Here is a 22,414-nt window from a genome sequence, read left to right as displayed (position 1 = left end):
CTTGTGGATGAATGTCGTTGCCAGAATTCTTAAATGTTTTGAATTTACGTGTAGTAATGAACAGCTTATAGTCAAAATCATCGTGTCGGCGAGTCGCATATCGGTCATTGTTACGTCGTGTCGACGGTTCCATCTCAAAATTTGGTGCACCTTGCCAATTTCTTTCATAATTTCTGAAATGCCCTGTGTTATTATTTTGCGGCTTTTCCGTATTTCTAAGTCCCTCTTCCCGTGTTGGAGCGCGAGTGTCCTCTGAAATATGTAATTTTTGTATTACTTGTGCCAACTGATCTTGTACTTCCCGGATTTCTCTTTCGTGTTGCGTATTAATTTGATTCTGATTTTGTTTGAATTTCTTAATTTGTTCATACTCTTCTGTGTCAGCGATGGCTACAGGTCTTGTGTCATTCAGATCATCATCTACCTTTGTAGATAAGTTAGTGAACTGATCCGAAAGTTCGGCTACTTTCTCCGATAGTGTACTTATTTCCTCAGTGTGTTTTTGTGAACCACGTTTCAGAGTGTCCATTTGTGTTGAAATCGTATCTACTGTGTCCTTTAAGTTTTCCTGAGTTTTTACAAGGTGCGTAACCGAATCGGTAGATGCAACTGAGTCAATTTTAGCTTGCAAGGTCTCATGATTTTCATGAACAATAGTTTGCAGTTCTTTTATGGCTGCTTCGTGATTCTGTAATGTACTCGTATTTTCATGCCACGAAAAAATAGGTTGGAAATGCTCACAAATTTGTGTTTTTACGTCATTACTGACTTTTTGACATTTCGATTCGATTTTATGTAACTCAGTAGTTAAATCTTCACGTGTTTGTTCAAGCATGGTGTGAAGATTATGTTCCATTGTGTCTAACTTTTGAAGATTTTGTCCCATTTGTTTCTGACTTTGTTCAAGTGTTGTGTCTAACTTTTGTAGCCTTTGTCCCATTTGTTGCATTAACTGTAATAACAATGCACTGGTGTCTGAAACATGTTCCTCAGTGCTATTCGACAGTGCATTTGAACCGACAATATTCGCATTCTGAAAAGCAGAAAATGTGTCTTGACTTATTAGAGAAAACGGTGAGGACGCAAAACCAGAATCTACAGTATTTGCAAGATTGTGTTCTGTCATTTCGGAATCCTGAGGCGAGCTGTTCCCGACCGATGAATCGATAATGCTTCCCAGTTCATTAATTGTTTCCCTGTCTACACCATTATTTGCCGCCCGCTCCTTTTCCCTATGCACAATTACCAAATTACTATGTTGAACATTAGTTAATTCATTACACGGTGGCGCTAACACACTGCTTTCGTCTTCACCGTCATTTCTCAGTTTACTTTGGAGCCTACTATTACGTTTTTCACACGCCATAATTGTCACAATATTTCACACGATAACACAGAAAAGCACAATTTGAAGAGCAAAATAAGAAAAGACATTAACATAGCACTGAAAATAATATCTACTTAATTGCAAGCGCAGCTGCAAAATACTTGGTGCAAATCTACATGCATCTGTTTTACTGTACAACAATGAACAATTACAACTGCAAAGGAAATTCTCTCTATAGTTATGTTCTAGCAATAAACAATAACTACACTAATTACACAAAATACAAGAAAAAATCAGAAGATTCCAGTGAGGTATCCTCGGCTAAGGGTCGACAAATGAAACGCCCCCTTTCATCACTGTGCTTAAACTGACACACAATATTTTTAGCGCAACGCAATCTGACTTTCAATAATCCCTACAAATAATGGCCCTGACTAACATTAACCTATACCTTTCACAAATCACTGACCTCACAAAAATCTTCGTTACTCGAACTACTGCAATACAGCGAGCGCCACTACTGCCAGCTAAATAAAAGATTCAAACTACTGAAGGCACTAACTACTGATAGGCATAGTTAGCAAATGAAAGATTTTGATGGAGAACAAACAATGTATTTACATTAATAGTGTTCAAAAGTCATAATATATATAGAAGTTCATGACATTCAGTCTTACAAATTTACTGTCTCTGTCCAGATCATCCGCTCTCAAAAATCCGCCATCTCACTTCCCCACATCCACCACTGCTGGCGGCTCACCTCCAACTGCGCAACGCTACGCGCTGTTAACATCCAGCTGCCCAACACTACAATGGCAGACAACAGTGCAAACTAGCCACAGACTGCACACAGCACAACCAGTGATTTTCATACAGAGCGCTACGTGGCGTTACCAATAAGAAAACCTAAACAGCCTACTTACAATATGTCTTTCGTTGTGGGCAGCCTGGTCTCCGGCAAACTGTCCTGAACGTAACTGTAATTGACGAAGAAGTCCCGAAGGTGTGCGAGCGGTGCCGTGATGTGGCCTACATTGACTGGTGGACAGAGTGAACAGGGAACCACTTCGTTGATCACAGCGCCCATTAAGGTGACGTCCTCGCTTCTCCAATAGCGTTGCATCGTACTAAGAAATAGCGCACGCACCTGTTCTTCTCGTTTACGAGTCCGATGCCTCCTCCTCTCGTTGTCAGCGTCAAGGTATCGTAGCGAATTTTGAAGAGGAGGTCCGCACTTACGAAATGTCCGAAGGTCGACTGTAGTCTTGACGCGATCGTGGTGGCCAATGGCAGTATTCGTGCCAAGTGACTTACGAGGGTCACTTCAAAAGAAATGCACACTATTTTTGAAAAAATACAGTTTTAATTCTGCATGTGTGAAAGTTTTACAGTGTGTAGATACATCCTTCCCGCTTATTTTCAAACTTAGTTCACCCTGTTCCCGTGAGTGGCGCAGTCACAACATGTCTTCAAGATGGCTGCTACACTTGACGTTTGTCAGAAGCAACGTGCTGTCATAGAATTCCTGCGCTGTGAAAACGAGACAGTGGGAAACATCCACAAGAGGTTGAAAAAGGTGTATGGAGATGCTGCTGTCGATCACAATACAGTTGGTCGGTGGGCAAGCAGGTTACATGATGAAGCGGGCACGGCAATATTGAGGATTGTCCTCGCAGCGGCAGGCCTCGTACTGTACACACTCCAGACAATGTGCAAAGAGTTAACGAATTGGTGACTGCTGACAGAAGCATCATAGTAAACGAATTGTCACGCTGCGTTGGGATAGGGGAAGAACGTGTTTGCAGAATACTGAAAGTGTTGGCGTTAAAAACGGTTTGTGCCAGGTGGGTTCCCAGGATGCTGACAATGTCTCACAAAGAAACAAGAAAAACAGTATGCAGCGAAGTTTTGGAACAGTACGAGAATGGTGGAGATGAATTTCTTGGAAGAATTGTGACAGGTGATGGAACATGGCTCCATCATTTTTCATCAGAGACGAAGAGGCAGTCAGTGGAGTGGCATCATGCAAATTCACCCAAGAAACAAAAATTCAAACCCACACCTTCTACTGGAAAAGTTATGGCTACGGTGTTTTTCGATTCCGAAGGACTCTTGCTTGTGGACGTCATGACAAGTGGAACCACCATAAATTCTGATGCATATGTGACAACACTGAAGAAACTTCAAGCTCGACTGAGTCGTATTCGACCACATCGGCAAAAGCAGGATGTTTTGCTGTTGCACGACAATGCACGGCCACATGTCAGTCAAAAACCCATGGAAGCGATCACAATACTGGGATGGACAACACTGAAACACCCACCTTACAGTCCTGACCTGGTGCCATGTGACTATCATCTCTTTGGGAAACTGAAAGACTCTCTTCGTGGAACAAGGTTTGAAGATGATGACTCCCTTGTGCACGCTGCCAAACAGTGGCTCCAAGAGGTTGGTCTAGAATTTTACCGTACGGGTATATAGGCGGTGGTTCCAAGATGGCGTAAGGCAGTTGAGAGGGATGGAAATTATGTGAAGAAATGAAAATATTGTTCATAAATGATGTATCTACTCACTGTAAAACTTTCAAACATGTAGAATAAAAAATGGATTAAAAAAAATAGTGTATATTTCTTTCAGAGTGACCCTCGTATTTTCCATGCCAAATAGACGTTGACGTAATGTGCGTGTTGGAACATATCTATGGCGCGCAGTGCATGTTGTGCTAATGCTCGAATCTGTCGCGGTAGCCATCGATAATTATCCTCTGCTGTACGTCGTATGTTTCCATGGAATACCAGTCCCAAACACTTGAGAGTGGGGCCCTTGGTGATAGGCACTGGTGTCCCCTGGTGGCAGCCCTCTGCCCACTTCCATACATCGGATCTTTCGTAGGTTGATGACTCTACCCGCCAACGCTCCATACTGCTAAAGCCTTTCCAGCGCCGCCTGGATATCCTCTCTTGACTTGAACAAATGGTTCAAATGGCTCTGAGCACTATGGGACTTAACTTCTGAGGTCATCAGTCCCCTAAAACTTAGAACTATTTAAACCTAACTAACCTAAGGACATAACACACACATACAAGCCCGAGGCAGATTCGACCCTGCGACCGTAGCGGTCGTGCGATTCCAGACTGTAGCGCCTAGAACCGCTTGCAGCATCGGCCGGCTGACTTGAACAAAAGAACGACGTCGTTGGCGTATGCGCGGCATTGGAAAGATGCGGTCCGTTGTTGGACGCCTTCAAGTCGTCGTCGGAGGGCGTGTAGTGCAGGTTCAAGAGCGACTGCAAATAAGATGGCCGAAAGGGGGCAACCTTGCCACACTGAGCGCTGGATCGTGAAAGGTTCTAACACCGTTCACCAAGACTCTCGAGTTCGCGCCATTAATCAACCTCAAGATCGTGTCCACGAACACGAGGGAGATTCCCATCCGTTCCATGACCCCTCGTAGGAACATATGGTCCACACTGTCGAAAGCGTGATCGAAGTCCACTGCCACGAGGGCTCCTCGTAATCGAGATACCGACATCAATGCTATGATATCCCTGTATGCCCCTAGCGCTGTGTGTATATTGCTCTTCCAACCTAGACATGTTTGACCTATATGTATTTTGTTCCTTATCGCCGTCTGAAGGCGAGCGCGGGGGATACGTGCAAAGATTTTGTAGTTTTCATTCATTAATATCAAAGGCCGGTAGTTTTGTGGTCTACGACCACCACTTGGTTTTGCAACGGGTATCATGATACCCTCTGTGAACTCGGTAGGGACACGTAAGGTAGGTGTTAAGAGTTCATTGTACACCTGTACCCACGTAGGTCCCATCAGAGGAGCAAAGGTGCGGTACAACTCAAGAGGGAGCCCATCCGGTCCAGGGGATTTGTTTAACGCTCCACACTTTTGGGCAGCGTCCAGATCATCTATGGTGAAATCAGCCACAAGGTGGCCCACTTCAGTGGGATGCTCGTCCGCTGGCATTTCACGAAGCATCTCTGCCAGTCCTGCTCTGTCCAACTGGTCCTCCACATAGAAACTGCGATGGTGGTGAGCAAAAGCACGTGCAATATCCTTCTGTAACGTGGCCTGCAATCCATCGGCCATTTCGACAACCTGTATAGGTGAACGTCACCGCTGCCTTCTTTCTCTCAGTAAATAGTATAATGACGGCCGTTCGTTGCGTAATCCGTCGAGAATCCTCGTACGTGCTTTAACTCCTTCCATCTTCACTGCCATAAGACGCAGTAGTTGCGCTTTGATAGGATGGACAGCCTGCTGACGGTCGGCAGGCAGTGGTTGTTTCGCCAATTCACGCAGGGCTGTGGAATAAAATTCGGAAGCGGCTCGTTGGCAGTGTGATTTATCGTGGCCATATCGGGTGAACGTTCTGCGTAAAGCCGGTTTGACGCAGCAGAGCCACCATTTAAGCGTTGAATCGTACGTTCGCTGACGCCGTTGACATTGTCGCCATGTGACTTCAACCTCCCGTAAACAGTTCTCATGCCGCAGGTGGGTAATGTTGAGCTTCCATTGGCCCCTATTGCGCCTTGTCTTCTGTCGTGGCAGAGCGATTGTGCAGATGTAAGCCTGATGGTCTGTAAAGGCCGTAGGCCACTCCTCGGCGTCAATCGTCGCCTTGCGTAGCCCACGTGACACATACACTCTGTCCAGTCGACTTGCTACGTGGCTTGTAAAGTACACGTATCCGCGGCTGTCACCGTGCATCATTTCCCAGGTGTCATGCAGTGCAAGATCCCGGACCGGCGTCTGTAACGCCGGGCAAGGAACGAAGTGTGGTCGTTGGTCCTCAGGCCGCAGAACACAGTTGAAGTCGCCGCCGACGATATAATTCTCCTGAGGTCCTCGAAACAGCGGCGACACTTCCTCTGTGTAAAAGGTTGTGCGTTCGCGTCTCCTGATCGAGCCAGACAGTGCGCAAACATTCACCAAACGGACATCCCCCACAGCCAGGGCAACTCCACGGGTCGATGGTAAGTATTCCACATCTTCCGCCACTATTCCTTCTCGTAATACTATGGCTGTGCCACCCCTACCGTCGTAACCTGTTAAACGATAGACGTCATAACCACAGAACTCAATTGGAGCATCGTTTCGTACTTCCTGCAGAAAAACTATGTCGACGTCCGCTGCCCGCAGCATGTCTTGCAGCATTTGTATCTTTACTGAGGTGTGAATACCATTGATGTTAACTGTACCAATAAGGGAGACGTGTGACAGTTGAGCACTGTTGGGAAGTCACGCACCTAGTGATCGGCCGTCTACGGAGCATTCTTCCTGGACCGGGACCACACAATACGGCCTCATTGGCCGCCATGGACCAGGTTCCCTCCCGACTCGTTGTCGGTGGGAGCCAATGTTTGAACGTCGACCTCCTGCATCTCATCAGTTTGTTCCATTTCTTGTGCTCAATTTCCTAGTGCATTGGTGAGGTCTCTCCCTGTTGACGGGCGTTCATCTGCAGGTGGGATGTCATCCTGTTGCATATCTGTATCCACCGAGTCTCTTTGCTGTGGCGGCTGCTCCACGCTTTTTAGCACCGACACTCTGGGTTTGACGTCGTCCTGGCCTGGCGATGGAAACGAATCGTGATCGTTCCCACGGTCTTGTTCGTCGCCTCGATTGTGGTTCTCGTCTTCTGTGGACAGCCGCCTCTTCTTTCGCTTCTTCGACCGTTGTTTTCGTGGTGGATCTTCCACATCTGCTAAGGGATGCTGTCCAATGCGATCCGCTTGCGGATCCTCTTCCATATCTGAAGATGGGTTCGACTGGAGCTTGGTAGGACCGTGGCTCCGCAGCTGTTGTGGGGCGTCTGTCTGGTGGTGAGACAAAGCCATTTGCGCCGTCAGTGATGTGGGATCGGGGGCGATACACGAAGACTCTATGGGCAACAGCCTGCCATACGCGTCGCCCACATCGTTCCGCAGCGCTTCCACGTACGTAATAGGCGGCTGCTGGGTGTCCCGAGGTAGCTGTACTAGACGTCGCTGAAGACAGTCATTTCGGACATGGCCTTCCTGCCCGCAGCCAGAGCAGGTTTTCGGTTGAGCAGCCGGCCGCGGTGGTCTAGCGATTCTAGGCGCTACAGTCTGGAACCACGCGACCGCTACGGTCGCAGGTTCAAATCCTGCCTCGGGCATGGATGTGTGTGATGTCCTTAGGTTAGTTAGGTTTAAATAGTTCTAAGTTCTAGGGGACTGATGAGTCATTTGACCCATTCGGTTGAGCATCGTGTATAACGATGGCTCGACAGCCACCTATTGTCACATAAGACGGTATGTGCTTCTGGAGTTCAATTCCTATTTTGCGCACTCCGTTCAGTACTGGATTCGTCTCGAAGCTGGTCCATTTCTCTGCAGCATGATTAAGGACCATGCCGTAGGGGCGAAGTGCTGTGATGATCGTGTCCACAGGAAATTCGAACGGAAGTTCTAATACGCGTACCGTTCTCACTCCGAGACCGGCATGATCAACAGATTCCACACCCACGTTCCCGTCGGCGTGGCAAAAGCGGTAATCGTCGGTGGATCGACGAATGAGTCTGTCGCACACTGCCTCGTCTGTGAGTTTTACGTATACGACGCTGGCCACTATTGATAGGTGAATCCCTATCAGCTCCCGCGGATCTAGTTTCACAACTTCGCGGATGAAACGTTCGATTTCGTGTGCTTTCGGTCTTCTGTATTGTGCGTCGATCGTGAACTTGATAGTCGCCTTCCGGTAAGAAAGAGCCATCGTGATCTGTAGTTAAGGGAAGTGGTAGGCCTAGATTCACTGGAAGGGTACTTGTAAAATGCAGTAAGTCAACAAAGGATACTGATTACAAATCACCTATGCATCCTATGTTAGAATATTGCTGAAATGTGTGAAATGCTTACGAAACGGATCCGACAGAGGATGATGTATGTACACAAAGAAGGGCGACACAAATGTTGACAGGTTTGCAAGGGTGGTTGGAGAACATTTTTCCAGACAAGCCACTTATCATTGGGCGGCCCTCCCCATTTTTTTCCTTATACACTACAAATTCTGATGAGCACTGCATATAGACCTTGCACTTGGACGCCCCTCTCAGGTTGGCGCCCCAAGCAGCCGCTACCTACTGTGATAGGTTGGTTGGTTGGTTTGTGGAAGTGGACCAAACATCGACGTCATTGGTCCCATCGGATTAGGGAAGGATGGAGAAGGAAGTCGGCCATGCCCTTTCAAAGGAACCATCCCGGAATTTGCCTGAAGCGATTTAGGAAAATCGCGGAAAACGTACATAAGGATGTCCGGACGCGTGTTTGATCCGTCGTCCTCTCTAATACGAGTCCAGTCTGCTAACCACTGCGCCAACTCACTCGGTCTGTGATATGTTCTGTCCAGAATTCATAGCTGTGGCGACTCTGGTGCCCCTCTCAGATTGATGTCCCAAGCGCTTGCTTGTGTCGCTTGGGTCTTAAAACCGATTGTGCAGGATTGTTTGACTCAAGGAAGAGTGTCACACAACTGCTAAAAAGCCTGAATTGGCAAAAGGTTCAGCATAAAGGGTAACTCCATGACGATATTTCAAACTTTCGAGACTCATGGAGAAAGTTATATGAATTAATTGGAGGTAAGGGACACGTTACCGAAAACGACAGAGCCGAGTTATTAGCCAAAATCGTTCTGATGCTTGTGACAATTTAATACAGGTACCGGTACTGTTGTTGCTAAGACTGTAAGGTAGGTAACTTTCAAAGGCGGTAGTATGGACCAAAACAAGAAAAAGATGACTAGTAAAAACGATCTCTAAAAGTCCACACCTTAAGATGTAAGAGTACTTGTTCATTAGAAGAGATGTGTTTCACAGTAGCGAAGATGAACAAGTGCTCATAGATGTTAAAGTATGCACCTTAGAGCCTATATTTACTGGATTTTTTTCCTGTTTTGGTCCATACTGTCAACTCTGAAAGTTTGCGACAACCTTAGCAACAACAGTACCTGCATATGTATTCAACTTTTAGAGGTACCAGAACGAATCCCGCTTATAACTTAAACTATTGGGCTGTTTCCAGATCAGGGTCCCGTACCTCGAATTAATACGTTTACCCTTCTCCATTACCCTTGAAAGTATGCAACATTATCAAGGAATCACCCTGTATAATGTAAAACGAACTGTGAAATCGAATACATTTCTTTGAATTGTTCTGAAAACTTAACTCTTTATCGCTGTACTATATTCTGTGTCAATAATAATGTCATTGCACCAGTTACGCTTTTTTGTGAGTACCACATTATGTTTCAAGACTTTCGTGCTACTTGCGAGGATAGATCCCCAGGGGTGGAATGAAGTTTGTGAAACCACCTATACGGCAGTGTTAGGATCTCAGATATGACACACTGCAGCCATTCGCCTTAGTGTGGGCCCTAATTTAGGAGAAAACGACAAAAAATAATTTCAGATTTTCTTGTGATGCATTAGGGCCTTGAAAAAAGCGCTGATTTCTAAATAGTGGCATAGCATAGCAGTTAAATGTTTTAGGTGGTATGCTGAAGGTTCTGGGTTCGAATATCAGTGGGTGCAATAATTTAATTTTTTACATGTTGATCGAAACGGGTGCGTCATTATTCAGCTGATTGCTTTAAATAAAATTATCTCTACTTCTAATTCTTTGCCACGTCATTTTAATCATTGTGTTAACTTTTTTATTTGCTCTCTTGTTTTACTTACATTTATTCCTTCTTCGTTTGGAATCCTCTGCCATGTGATTTTAAATCAATTTATTTATCTGTTGTAATATTTAATCGTTAAAAAATACAGATCTGCTGAATAAAAAAAGACAAAATAATCTATATATATTGCCTCTCACTGCTGCCAAAAACTTTCATTACAGTATATACATTTTCTTGGATGGTAATTATCGTACAATTATAAGAAACATAAATTCTTCTCAAACAATGGACGAAATAACTCAGTCGAAGATTTAAACGAAAGAAGGTTTTGTAAATAAATCGAAATTCGAACAAAATAAGTAATAGTAATAATGATTGCATCAATATCGACGAAAATATAACGTGACTTATAGGAAGAAATTAAACTGAAGTAAATGAAAAAAGAACACTAAAAATATATACATTAAAACCATTTAACTAAATAAGAATAATGAAAGCAGTCGTTTCTGTAATGTTGTTTAACAATTAGAATGCACTTGGGATCCGAATCGACTGTCTTCAGCACATTACCCAAATATCTTAACCACTACACAATTGCACAATTTAGAAATCATAACAAATTCTGAATTTTTTGGTCGATTTCTCGTAAACGAGATCCCACCAGAGTGAACGGCTGTAGGGTGTGATACCTTGGACCTTAATCTACAGCATCCTTTACGGGGCTTTCACAAAGTCTATTCCAACTCTCGGAATCTCTCCTTGTTAGTACTCACGGATTTGTTGGTAAAATACTTCGTGTTTCTTCTTGGCCAAGCGAGAAAATACGGTTTCCAATTGGTCTCACTTTTTCTTTTGTAAATTGTTTCAGTGAGGAGCTGCTGTGCCATCTGACGAATGTCGCAAACGTGACTCACACCAACTTTCATGTAGTTAGGTGTCTACAGCTTTCTATGTGAACGACGATAATAGTGTAAATGGAATGACGTACACTTCTGCAAAGCGTACATTGCAGAACACAATCTATAAAGATATAGTATCAACAATGCGATAAGTTTTTCCCCGGGGTCGTCAGCTGACTGAAGCAGTTTGTATGATGCAATATTCCGACGAGTTGTGCACTCCTTATCTTCAGACGACAGCTTTCATCTGAAGATAGTCAACTGCTGAATGAAGTTTTACGTAACCTCAGCATTTCATCCGACTGACTTTATCATTATACAGTTGCTGCTATATATATTAGAAGATGGAAGTTCTCGGTCTGTAGTGACACACCCAAAGAGATGACACAGTTTTCGAGCCTGCTATTACTCTAAGTCATTTCTGCGGAGTGCCAGGGTGGTCACCTAACAACGTCACGGCAGATGGTCTCCTATATCTACATCTACGTCTACATCTGTATTCTCCAAGCCACCTTACGGTGATGGGCGGAAGAATCTTTGTTTACCAGTCACTTATCCCCTTTCCTGTTCCAATAACTAATGACTCGCGGGAAGAACAATAATTGCTGGTAAGCCTCCGTGTTGGCTCGAATCTCACTATTTTTGTCGTCATGGTGTTTTCGCGAAATGTATGTAAGAGGAAGCAATATATTGGTCGACTCTTCTAGGGACGTACACACTCGAAATTTTGACTGTAGACCATACAATGACGCAGTACGCCTGACGGCCACTGGTGTGGCCTGAGCATGTTCGTGACGCTTTCGTGCCTACTAAATGAACTTGTAACAAACCGCGCTGATCTTCTTTGTATCTTGCCTATTTCCTCTGTCAATCCTATCCCAGACTGACGAGCAATATTCAAGTATTGGTCGAACGAGTCTTTCGTAAGTTACTTTCTTTCATGATGGACTACATTTCCTGAAGATTTACAGAATGAATTTCAGTCTGACATCTTCCTCACTAGTGATTAAATTTGCGCGGTCGTTCACTTCAAATCGCTCCGTACGCGTATTCGTAGATATTTTATGGAAGTAGCTGCTTCCAGTGATTGTTTTGAAATCGTGTAATCATACAATAAGGGTTATTTCTATCTATGTATTTTCTTTAATATTTTGCTCTGATTACCTTAGTCATACAGTTGACCAACGAATGCTTAAACTCCTGCCCTTTTTTCAGATGTTCTTAGCACACCCATCGTATACACTTGTGCGATTTATGTCATTTTTTAAAAGAACTTATTTTTTTAAACCTCATCGCCAGTTTTGTAAAGGCCTTGTCACTGGAGCTGTGAAGGCCGAGTTGCCACTGTTGTTACGGTAGGCCGAGTTTGTGAACAACCCTCCAACAAATTAGTAACAAAGTCCCACTAATGAGTTGAAAGGTTTACATCACTGGCAGCTTCTGTCTGGCTTAGCACATTCGTTTCCCTCGCACATTACCTCACAGCTTGCCAAACTGCGAATTAATTATTGCCCCAACAGCAAGTCAACTACTAATTCTCAACTATAATATAAATTAACTATAGAATAACAGGGTCCCCACTAGACTTTATTACCTAGAGAAGAATGGCAGGAAGTTCGGTAGATTTTCAAAGTCCGAACAATGGAGCTGCACATCTACTAAAGTGTTATGATGATGGTTATACCACAGTCTAACATATACAATCGCGATACTCACTACTGTGAAAATTATTACAGTACCGCATGGCAGCTGGAACTACACTAGCACCTCTGCAGCGAGAAAGCCAGCTTTAAGATTGATTGTTTCTAATGATTGTTTTACTTGATTAACGAAATAGTTGTTATAATTTGCGTTACCAGCATCAGTAAGTGATCAACAGACATGAACGATTGTAAAATAAAAGTAAAAAATGCGGAATTCGCTCTTTCAGTGACGTAAAAAACAACTTATTCTCGAAGAAATACTATCGAGTATGGTATATCTGCAGCTTACTCTGCTGAAAGCAAGAGAATACAAGAACATACTTAATGCATGAGAAGCATTTGTTTGCGTTGTTACCCGTTCTTATTTTGACATGCATTTTCCTTCCCACTTAAAATTATTTTGTGGGATCTAACGATTCGCACATTCTTGCACATCGCTCGGCTTCCTAATACACGAATATTTTTGTAAATGCAATTACTTCTGCTTCAAAGGGAATGTGTTGAAAATTATTGCCGTTTGTGGCTCAAATGTAACAAGAATTGTAGCTTTGGTTTCTTCTGTGCTAGGAAACTGTTTTATTATTTTACACGTTTTATTATCACGTCTGTGTGGTCTACACTTCAGCTACAGTTGAGATGGATTATTCTGTACGTCAAATAACGTGGCTATTGCTTTCCATTCACACAGGTTTCCTGCGTTCCACATTCACTAATCTGACAGCAGTGATGGGTTCCGGCGTGGGCCGGTGGGGAAAATCCATCCTCCTCCCTTACCACGGAAATTAAAAATTCGCCCCCTTGAAATTCATATCCATCGATATATAAAATTAAAAGTCAAAGTAATGCATGAATTTAAGTTATCATATGTCTGGTTTAATGCAATAACTAATAGTCTTGTGTTGTTTTGACAAATTTCGAGTGTACTGGCGACTGCTGTCCACGAAGTTTGCAAAACACAATGTATAAGGGGTGACAACTTTGCATATACTGATACGCGCAAAAAGGATTTATCCCAGTACAAAGGCCGCCGCCTGCTAGGCTGACTACATCCTATGACAATAATAAGCTTTCATTGTTGTAATAAGTTTCAGCTGCCTGTATGCAGCTGTTTTAACAGTTTGTGAGTCAAGAGTTTACTATGGAAGAGAGATGTGATTACGCAATGTGCGCGAGTTCTTCGTCAATTAGTTATATATGAAAAAACAGTTATTGCCAAAATACGATATCGAAACAACTATATTTGCTTTCGTTTCTAATAAAGAAGGCGTATTGCCGAAGACATAGATGAGTGTGACTTTACTGAAAGAAATGTTAGTGACTGTGATGGTGAATTACATACTGAATTTTCAGTTATTCTTCCTCAGTCTTCGAACGATAAATGTACTGTTTCTGACCCATCCCTAGGTCATCATTCTAAACAAAGAGTTGCACGCGAGCCTAAGTACTAGCAAAAAGGTATGTGTAAGTACAATTTGTTGCACTTTGGCCGTGTCTGGGGTAGGGCTTTTTGCAAACTGTGTGAAATACATTTCAAAAAAATTATATAAAAGATCTACAAAAAATAGGGTGAGTGTTCATTTCTGTAACTTTTACTAACCATAGAAAACCGACTATAAGCATGGGGAAACTAAAAACGCACGTCTAGTCAGAAAAACATGAAAAACCCTTGCACTTGAAAATAGTAAATTTCGGGTATTAAACACTCCAGTTCATGCTCAAATAACTTAACGAAATGAAATTGAATATTCATTAAACTGCAAAGCAGTGTCCTCTTTAATGTGTTTCAACATAGGAGTATACAGCCAGCCGATTGTAAATAACTGTTTGGTACAATGACCGAGGGTTTGACACCTCTACGGACGTCTTCATCAGAATGAAATTTTCAGAAACCTTAAAATTACATCGCGAGAAAGCAGTGGTCAGGATTAAGAGCAGATATGCTCAAGTCAAAAAATAAAATAAAACACGATCCAGCCTTTGACAAGTGTGTCTAGTTAGGAACAATGTCAGTCTGTTAAAGCTCATCCATCCAAAACCCAAGCGTTACTGGTCGGTCATTCTAGGCTTATTAGCCCGAAAATCCGTATCATCTTTAACCCTAAAGGGAACAAATATTGGCTTCTCTCCGTCAATAAAGTGCCTAGAACTAATAACAGATGAAAATCTAAACTGTACTGAACACGTAATTGCAACATGCAAGAAGGCATCAACATTTCTCCATGCCCTACAAAAATATAAAAATGTCTTCCCTCGTGACCTGAAAAAGAAACTTGTACAAACACTTATACTTCCAATTGCTACTGATTACAGCGATGTTATCTTGCAATGCATTTCTCAAGAAAGCTGACGACGCCTGGAATTAGTTATGAATGCCTGCGTTCGTTGTTTTTGTGATGATCGACTATTTGATCACATTTCACCATCACAAATTATGCACAACTATCCTGCCACGTACAGTCAAGCTCAGAAATTTCCATGCCCTCTGTCTTCTGTACTGTCTTATCAGCGAACACTGCCCCTCATATCTCCCCTTGACCTCAACGCCCTTCTCTGACCAACATGGGAGAAACACCCGCCCCCATTAGAGAAAATCCTTTCTGTCCCACTCTGTCATTCAGCCACTGTCTTGAAGGTCTTCTCAGCAGCAGGAACCTAACTTCCCGCATTATATTAAAGAAATGAATCTCCAGCTTCAGAAGACAGTTAATGACATGTCTGCTAAAGCAACGATAAGGATTAACACTGTTCCTGTACGCACTTGTCACCCTTGTACATCCCTCTTTCCAAAGTAATCTTCCGTATTTCCCAATATTCTTAGCCGATGCAGTATCCTTAAGTTTCCTGATCCTAAGAACTCGTTATATCAGAAAACATCTATTTTGTACACCTATAAATTCTTCTAATATCTGCAGCTACCATTATTGTCATTATTTTTATTATTAATATTATCACTATTAATGGCAGCAGCTGGAGTAATACAAGTAGTGCCAGTATTAACTTTATTAGTTCATAGTCAGTGATGATGATGATGTTTGGTTTGTGGGGCACTCAACTGCGCAGTCATCAGCGCCCATACAAAGTCCCAATTTTGGACACAGTCCAATTTTTACACAATTAAATGTAGCCACTGTCATGAATGATGATGATGATGAAATGATGAGGACAATACAAACACCCAGCCCCCGGGCAGAGAAAACCAACAACCCGGCCGGGAATCGTGCCCGGGACCCCGTGATGCAAAGGCGGCAACGCTAGCCGCTAGACCAAGAGCTACGGACTACATAGTCAGTGCACTTTTCCTACACTGGCGCTTCAGACATTCATATCATTTTAATACTAGCCGTCATATGAAAATTATTATTTCTTAGGTAATTATGTTGTAAAAGAGGCGCTGTTTGAGTAAAACCTTGGTCCGATGTCTTAGTTACAAAAAGGGCGGGCCTAATCAACAGTGTTAGTATAGAAACAGGGATTAGCGCGATCATGAAGTCATTATAGCAATTATGATAACGAAAGTTAATAAATCAGTCAAGAAGGCTCGGAGAGTGTTTGTGCTAGATAGAGCGATAAGCAGTTATTAACGACTCACTTAGCCATTGAATCGACATCACTTAGTTCCAATAACGTAGGTGTAGAGGAATTATAAGGAGAGTTTAAGCAGACTGTAAATCGTGGTCTGGAGAATTCGTGCCTAGTAAGTGGATAAAGGACGGAAAGGACCCATCATGGTTTAGTAACGAAATTCGGCGGATGCTGAGGAAGTAGAGACTGTTCCACTCTAGGTTCAAAAGAGGGCGCACAAATTACGAAAAGCGAAGGTTAGTAGCGGTTCGTGCGACTGTGAAAAGATCTATGCGCGAAGCAAAGAACAGGTACCACCGTCACACCTTAGCAAAAGATTTGGCAGAGAACATGACAAAAATCTGGTCGTATGCAAAATCGCTAAGCGGGTATAAGGCTTCCATTCAGTCCCTTGTTGACCAGCAAAACGAAAGCCGAAGTTTTAAAGTACACTTTCAAGAAACCCTTCCCACAGGAGAACCGTACAAACATACGTCACCGAGCGAGGTGGCGCAGTGGTTAGCACACTGGACTCGCATTCGGGAGGACGACGGTTCAATCCCGTCTCCAGCCATCCTGATTTAGGTTTTCCGTGATTTCCCTAAATCGTTTCAGGCAAATGCCGGGATGGTTCCTTTGAAAGGGCACGGCCGATTTCCTTCCCGATCCTTCTTCCCTAACCCGAGCTTGCGCTCCGTCTCTAATGACCTCGTTGTCGACGGGACGTTGAACACTAACCACCACCACCGCCAAACACACGTCATTTGACAATCGAACAGATTCCAGTATGGACGACATAGAAATACGCATACCTGGCTAGAGAAACAACTGAAATATTTGAAAACAAATAAATCACGAGGTATGGATGGAATCCCGGTTCGATTTCCCAAAGAGTACTCTACGGCATTGGCCCCTTACCTCGTGCGAAGCTCAGCTCGCCATTTTCTCACATGATATACTGAGAACCATGGATGAAGGACGACAGGCAGATTCCATATATCTAGATTTCCGGACGGAAATACGAGCATCTGGAATAAGTTCACAGATATGTGAGTGAGTCGAAGACTTCTTAAATAATAGAACCCAGTACGTTGTCCTCGACTGCGCGTGTACATGAGAGACAATGGTTTCGCCAGGAGTGCCCCAGGGAAGTCTGATAGGATCGCTGTTATTCTCTCTATAAATAAATGATTTGGCGGACAGGGTGGGCAGCGATGTACGGTTGTTTGCTGATGATGCCGTGATGTACGGTAAGGTGTCGAAGTTGTGTGACTGTAGGAAGATACAAGACGACTTAGACAAAATTTCCAGTTGATGTGATAATGGCGGCTAGGACTAAATGTGGAAAAATGTAAATTAATTCGGATGAGTACGAAGAACAAATCTATAATGTTCGGACACAGTATTACTAGTGTCCTGCTTGACACAGCCAACTAGTTAAATATATGGGCAAAGCCATTTGGGGTGGTACGAGTATGAGAAAACTGTGGGAGGGAAGGCAAATGGTTGACTTCGGTTTATTGGGAGAATTATAGGAAAGAGTGGTTCGCCTGTAAAGGAAAACGCATACAGGACGCTGGCACGACCTATTCTTGGGCTCTGCTCGAGTGTTAGGGATCCGTACTAGGTCCAATTGAAGGAAGAACATCGAAGCAATTCAGAGGCGGGCTGCTAGATTTGTTATCTGTAGGTTTCGAACAACAAGTGTTACGGAGATGCTTCGGGAACTCAAAACGGGAATCCCTGGAAGGAAGGCGACGTTCTTTTCGAGAAACACTATTGAGAAAATTTAGAGAACTAGCATTTGAAGCAGACTGCGGAACGATTCTACTGTCGCCAACGTACATCGCACGTAAGGACAACGAGGATAAGATACGAGAAATTAGGGCTCATATGAAGGAGTACAGAGAGTCGTTTTTCCCTCGCTCTATTTCTGGGTGGAACAGGATAGGAAATGACAAGTGATACAGGCTACCCTCCGCCACGCACTGTACTGTGGTTTGCGAAGTATCTATGTACACGTAAATGGCCCTAATCAGATAAGATTAAGTAAATAAAGACATAAAAAATAAATTAAAAAAATAGTAAAATACACATTACATATTGTTAACAGCATTTATAAAACTTTCAGGCTTCTCCTGAATGAGAAAATGCAATGCGTGAAATTCAGTGTATTTAAGAACAAACTGTTTAAAAAATACCTAAAGCTGTTGACACTTGCTGGTTAAGTACACGCTATATTCCTATGAACAAGTCAATTATCATGGTGCGCAAGACGGTGCGGGTTTAGCAAGTTTGACAGGAGGAATCTTCTTAGAACGATGATTATAATTTCAATATAGGTTTAGTGATTTTGGACGATACTTTAAATGGCGCCTCAAACTTAAGCAAAGTTTTGCAAAAGCAATCACTCAAAACTTTCACAACAATTTGTTTCTAGAATTCTGGAATATTTGTGTCACATCGACTACTTTTGCAGTTGCAATGAACGTAGAGAGGAAAATGAAACACTAAGTAAAATTGAAAAACTACAAGTGGATGAAACTAAGTTAAAAGTGTGCTACTCACGATTCAAATGTGATAGAACTAAGCGCATATTTTGGAAATTTTAAAACAATCAAGAATTTAGTGATAATGGTTGTAAAGAATATGCTAGATGTTGTGGTCATCGGTCCAGAGACTGGTGCAGCTCTCCATGCTAGTCTATCCTGTGCAAGCTTCTTCATCTCCCAGTACCTACTGCGACCTACATCCTTCTGAATCTGCTTAGTGTATTCATCTCTTGGTCTCCCTCTACGATTTTTCCCTCATCACTTCCCTCCAATACTAAATTGGTTATCCTTCGAGGCCTCAGAACATGTCCTACCAACCGATCACTTTTTGTAGTCAAGTTGTGCCACAAATTTCTCTTCTCCCCCATTCTATTCAGTACCTCCTCATTAGTTTTGTGATCTATCCACCTAATCTTGAGGATTCTTCTGTAGCACCACAGTTCTAAAGCTTCTATTCTCTTCTTGTCTAAACTATTTATCGTCCATGTTTCACTTCCATATATGGCTACACTCCATACAAATACACTCCTGGAAATGGAAAAAAGAACACATTGACACCGGTGTGTCAGACCCACCATACTTGCTCCGGACACTGCGAGAGGGCTGTACAAGCAATGATCACACGCACGGCACAGCGGACACACCAGGAACCGCGGCGTTGGCCGTCGAATGGCGCTAGCTGCGCAGCATTTGTGCACCGCCGCCGTCAGTGTCAGCCAGTTTGCCGTGGCATACGGAGCTCCATCGCAGTCTTTAACACTGGTAGCATGCCGCGACAGCGTGGACGTGAACCGTATGTGCAGTTGACGGACTTTGAGCGAGGGCGTATAGTGGACATGCGGGAGGCCGGGTGGACGTACCGCCGAATTGCTCAACACGTGGGGCGTGAGGTCTCCACAGTACATCGATGTTGTCGCCAGTGGTCGGCGGAAGGTGCACGTGCCCGTCGACCTGGGACCGGACCGCAGCGACGCACGGATGCACGCCAAGACCGTAGGATCCTACGCAGTGCCGTAGGGGACCGCACCGCCACTTCCCAGCAAATTAGGGACACTGTTGCTCCTGGGGTATCGGCGAGGACCATTCGCAACCGTCTCCATGAAGCTGGGCTACGGTCCCGCACACCGTTAGGCCGTCTTCCGCTCACGCCCCAACATCGTGCAACCCGCCTCCAGTGGTGTCGCGACAGGCGTGAATGGAGGGACGAATGGAGACATGTCGTCTTCAGCGATGAGAGTCGCTTCTGCCTTGGTGCCAATGATGGTCGTATGCGTGTTTGGCGCCGTGCAGGTGAGCGCCACAATCAAGACTGCATACGACCGAGGCACACAGGGCCAACACCCGGCATCATGGTGTGGGGAGCGATCTCCTACACTGGCCGTACACCACTGGTGATCGTCGAGGGGACACTGAATAGTGCACGGTACATCCAAACCGTCATCGAACCCATCGTTCTACCATTCCTAGACCGGCAAGGGAACTTGCTGTTCCAACAGGACAATGCACGTCCGCATGTATCCCGTGCCACCCAACGTGCTCTAGAAGGTGTAAGTCAACTACCCTGGCCAGCAAGATCTCCGGATCTGTCCCCCATTGAGCATGTTTGGGACTGGATGAAGCGTCGTCTCACGCGGTCTGCACGTCCAGCACGAACGCTGGTCCAACTGAGGCGCCAGGTGGAAATGGCATGGCAAGCCGTTCCACAGGACTACATCCAGCATCTCTACGATCGTCTCCATGGGAGAATAGCAGCCTGCATTGCTGCGAAAGGTGTATATACACTGTACTAGTGCCGACATTGTGCATGCTCTGTTGCCTGTGTCTATGTGCCTGTGGTTCTGTCAGTGTGATCATGTGATGTATCTGACCCCAGGAATGTGTCAATAAAGTTTCCCCTTCCTGGGACAATGAATTCACGGTGTTCTTATTTCAATTTCCAGGAGTGTATTTTCAGAAACAACTTCCTCACACTTAAATCTATACTCGATGTTAGCAAATTTCTCTTCTTTAGAAACGCTTTTCTTGCCATTGCCAGTCTACATTTTATGTCTTCTCTACTTCGACCAAACTCAAACTCCTCCTGAACAGGCCATGAAGACCCAACGGTATTTCGACCATCATCAATTATTTTGCTCCCCAAATAGCAAAACTCATCTACTACTTTAAGTGTCTCATTTCCTAATCTAATTCCCTCAGCATCACCCGATTTAATTCGACTACATTCCATTTTCCTCGTTTTGCTTTTCTTGATGTTCATCTTAAATGGTTGAAATGGCTCTGAGCACTATGGGACTTAACTTCTGTGGTCATCAGTCCCCTAGAACTTGGAACAACTTAAACCTAACTAACCTAAGGACATCACACACATCCATGCCCGAGGCAGGATTCGAACCTGCGACCGTAGCAGTCACGCGGTTCAGGACTGAAGCGCCTAGAACCGCAAATATTTCAGTATTCATTAAGGGTGCCAACGGCCTTGCCACAGTTGCAGGACCGGTTCCCATCAAATCGCTCGAGTTACACGCTGTCGGGTTTGCCTAGTACTTAGATGGGTGACCATGCAGCCTGTCGAGCGCTGTTGGCAATTGGGGTGCACTCAGCTTTTGTGAGGCCAAGTGAGGAGCTACTTGATTGAGAAGTAGTGGCTCAGGTTATGAAAGCTGACAACGGCCGGGAGAGCAGTATGCTGATCATATGCCCCTTTATATCCGCATCCAGTGACGTCTGTGGTCTGAGGATGACACGGCGGTCGGTTGGTACCGTTGGGTCTTCAAGGCCTGTTCGAATGGAGTTTAGTTTAGTTAATTAAGGATGACTTCTTGTCGGCATGTTATGCCAGCCAACGCTATGTAGTGCATCGTCTTTTGGACATATTCCGTACACTGTGTAATTACTCGTATGAACTTGTGACCAGAGAACTCAAAACAGGGGCTGTGTCTCTCTCGTTCTTGAACATCAAGCGGACCAGCACAGCGTGCGCAATGTTTCTGGCTAAGGCGTTATTTGTAGGGACGAACGGCAGCAACAGTGCGTATGGTTCGGCAGCGCAGAGGACACGGTATCTGTATTCAAATTCGGACCGGTTCTGTGCATTGAAAGCTACAATATGCACTGACAATAGCTTTCCCTCAGTCTGTCCATTTTCTTTCTGCTTCCTAATGAACCGCTTCAGTCTTTAAGTACCGTTAGTCGACATTCACATCAGATGACAGATGTTATCGTTTCTTCTCACAGTTCTGTTGTTACATTTTTTAATTATTCCCTGCTGTCTTGTGTGCAAAGATGACACGTTCACATCAGTGTTAGCGCACAGTTAGCGGCTGCTGCTGACTGTCTAAATTTCTCAACTAACTTTCGGAGAATAAAGTAACGTGAAAACTTAACGTCTTAAAATTGGGAATGCCGGCTGCTGTGCCAGAGCGGTTCTAGGCGCTTCAGTCCAGATCCGCGCTGCTGCTACTGTCGCAGGTTCGAATCCTGCCTCGGGCATGGATATGTGTGACGTCCGTAGGTTAGTTAGGTTTAATTAGTTCTACGTCTAGGGGACTGATGACCTCAGATGTTAAGTCTCTTAGTGCTTAGAGCCATTTGAACCAAAATTGGGAATAAATTCTAGAAAATCACCGGCTCTAAGTAACACAACACTCTTCAGTGTTTGCTTGACCGCCACCGTAGCTGAGTGGACAGCGTGCCAGTCTGTCATGCCAGGGCCCCCCCTTT

The sequence above is a fragment of the Schistocerca nitens genome, chromosome 9 (genome assembly GCF_023898315.1).
Source record: "Schistocerca nitens isolate TAMUIC-IGC-003100 chromosome 9, iqSchNite1.1, whole genome shotgun sequence".
Lineage (NCBI taxonomy): Eukaryota > Metazoa > Arthropoda > Insecta > Orthoptera > Acrididae > Schistocerca > Schistocerca nitens.
Note: the sequence above shows the minus strand (reverse complement) of the source record.